Here is a 3,466-nt window from a genome sequence, read left to right on the forward strand (position 1 = left end):
TCAGATGCATTTATCTGGGATGCAGCTCTGAAGCTACTCCCACTGCGGACCAGGGTGAAGTGAGGGTCACAAATAGAGAGAAAAATGGGATAGAAAAAGAGAAGGGGGAGAAAATAAAAGAGAAAAAGAGAGTGAGGTGGAAGACCGGAGCAATGAATCTGTCACCAGAACAAAATCCCATTCACACGTCAGCAGGTGGCAAGAGCAAGTCAAAAGTAACCTCTCATCCTCAGAATTAACACACACAGACTCCCAGATATCTGCTGGAAAATAATAGAGCTTCTAGATTCTCATGTCTCATTTTATTCTTATTATATTTAAAATTATTGTAAGCCATAGCTCAATGTTAACTCATTTTCAAGTTTTAAAAATAATATCCAGAGCAGGAAAAACAGTAATCTATAAGATGAATAGTTTTGAAAAAGGAAGCTGTATGATTAAGGTGCTAAGAATTTTACGTCTATTATGTAATGTGCAGTTCTGTTGTATTTCAATGTATTTTTATTTATAATAAACATATAATTTATAGTTAGGTCTGTATAATGTGATTTTATATACTACCAATGTCCTCATACATGCTGCTTTTTAACATTTACAAAAACATAATTCCCCTAAAAATTCACACATTATGACTCCACTTACACTTACTTTGCCTACACCAATTTCCACCCATCTTATGCTTTCCTCTCTATACCTGAGCACACACCTCTGTTTGGCTTCTGGACATTTCTGGACGAAAACAGTGGCTGTTAAAGCTAAATAAACAATGGTCCAGACTCCTGTTTATAACAGCATCAGTGCTGATAAGTTATCAGTAAAATGCCACCAACATCCAGTACACAGAGGGAGGAAAGCCATAACGCAACGATACCGCTTCTGTTCGGCTCCTTTTGCACCATGGGGGAGAGTGTGGGATGGAGATGACAGGTAGACCACGTGTGTATGTGTGGGTTGTAAAAAAAATACAGAAGCGAGTGCAAGAATGGAAGAGAGGTAGAATTAGTGTAAATGAATGTGTTAATGTCTCAATGTGTATAAGAGAACAAGTCTGTCTGATTGCAAATTCACAACTGTGTGTATGTGTTTTTCTGTGCCCCCTACTGTCTGCACACAGTACAACCCTTACGTCATGTCTGGAGTTCAGAGAGGTGCTACTCTGACTCTTTATGAAACCGCAACACAGTGCGAAGCCCAAATATGGCAGCACCACATTTGAGTGTACAAACGTTTGCACAAGGGTGTGCTGAATTTTCGTGATCTTTGACTGCTTATATGATCATATGAGCAGAAGCTTGCTTTTGCACCGTGTAGTCTGCTTGTACACTTTTCTAGCCATCTTATCTTTAGTCCAAAAAATGCAGACATTACGACAATGTTTTATATAATAGTGTACATCATCCAGTACACCTTTCCATGATTTCTCAGAAAAAGCATTAGATGACAAAAGATACATTAGCAGGTAACACAGCTCACCTTGAACAGCGCTCAACTACAGTACCCACATATATTATACTTTTTTTATTTCAGTGAGGCCTGTAAAGCATGTTTTTAGCAATATCTTGTATTTATTCTCACACTACCGATACAGAGGAAAATAATATTAAATATTAAATAATATTGTGAAATATTACTACTATTTAAAATAACTGCTTTCTATTTCAATAATTATAAAATTCAGGGTTTCTGCAGGATTTTTAAGCTCAAATTTAAGACTTTTTAAGACCTTTTTTAAGACCTGCACAAATAAAATTAATACCATATGAGCGGGGTAGGGCAATGTCTATAGTAACATATTAAACTGTAAAATGACTGTAAAAAGCATGATTTACAGTTCAGATACAAGTTTTCACAAAAACAAAAAGTTTTATAAAATGATACACTTCACATTTCAGCCTTTAAACCATTTTAAGTAAAATGGATGTCAAAAGTATTAATTATTATTTTAATTTAAACAATGATTATCAATAAATTATTATATTAATTAAATAACATATAAATACATTTTACTGTTTAGATTTTTATAATGCATTATCTTCTTATCGATCCACCAGTTCACATTTACAGCTCTGCGTGTTTGCAGGGTAAAAACATGGGTCGATTTTCACATTGGTCTGAACAAAAACAAACCCAATACTATGTTCCTGCAATACCTGAGGCTGCAGTTCCAGGACCGCAGTTCTACTAGGACGGCATTTCTACTAGGACCCTATTTTTTTGTGACAGCGCTATCTAGCCAATTCTATTCCAACAGAGGAGACCTGATTCAAACATCAAACAAACAGATGCAAAGATTAGATCCATGGAAACTATTAATTTTTTATCTTTCCATCTCATTTTTAATGTAAGAGCTGGCGTGAACTTGAGTGTGTGAGGCGATGTCAGCTATCTCCATTTAGCCTATTTAGCTGTGCAAAACAGTTCACTGTGCTGCTGGATGTTGTAAACAAGTATTTGTATTCAAATTATTAAAAATGTATTAACATACTAATAAACTCATTAATTTGTACCACATACATACAAAAAAAAAAAAACTATAGAGTCCTAGAAATGTGGCCCTGAAACTGCAGCCTCTGGTACTGCAGGAATAACCTACTCCAATAAAACAGGCTTATTGAAAATGCACATTCATTCTCTGCCAGCAGGAGGCGCTTTTGGAACGGCAAAAATAGAACCCCGGTTTCCCCGGTAATGGAAGTAAACAAAGCAGCCAGTACCGGAATTTGAAACTTGCAGCGCTCATGTTTATTTAATAAAATCATAGCCTTTTGAAGTTTAATCGTCACATTAAGCATATCGTGGTCTCTCCATCCCCAAATTGAATACCTCCTGAAATCATAATTCAGGCTGATGATACACTGGGCAACTATTTGAGCAATGTTGCTGGGCAACTTTGGGAAATGTTGCCGTCAATGGGCAACAAGGTGAGACACAGAGCCCACAGCCGATCTAAAATATCCAGATAGGAATATGTTACCCATTCTCAATGGAAAAGAGCCCAAGCAACATGAAAAAAAATCATGAAGCTCTAAAAAAAGTTGCCCAACAAAATTGCTCAAAAATTTGCCCCGTGTATCATCAGACTAAGACTTTCTTGTATAATTTAAGACTTTTTATGGCCTTAAATTTGATACAACTAAATTTAGTTAAATTTAGTCTTGGTCTTGGTCTTTCCAAGATGGCGCCGACGCTGATGGCTGCCTCCGTGGCGTGCTCCGCAGTTGTTTTTATGTTTTTGTTAGTTTGTCCTGTCTTTAGTTATATCCCTGCAATCAGTTTCACCAGAGACGAATTGCTGGACATTCGGAAGTACACACCACCCGATATTTCACCGGTTTTCGATTATTCTGATGTTTTGCTGGACATTGTAGTCGGGGGAGCTGTGGCGCTGATCAAGCGCTTCAGGACGCGCAGACAGGGGAAGCGAGCCGGCGCGCTCGTGAAGCTAAGGCAGCGCGGATTCAGAACG

The sequence above is a fragment of the Sinocyclocheilus rhinocerous genome, unplaced genomic scaffold (genome assembly GCF_001515625.1).
Source record: "Sinocyclocheilus rhinocerous isolate Xijiao unplaced genomic scaffold, SAMN03320098_v1.1 scaffold256, whole genome shotgun sequence".
NCBI classification, from domain to species: Eukaryota; Metazoa; Chordata; class Actinopteri; order Cypriniformes; family Cyprinidae; genus Sinocyclocheilus; species Sinocyclocheilus rhinocerous.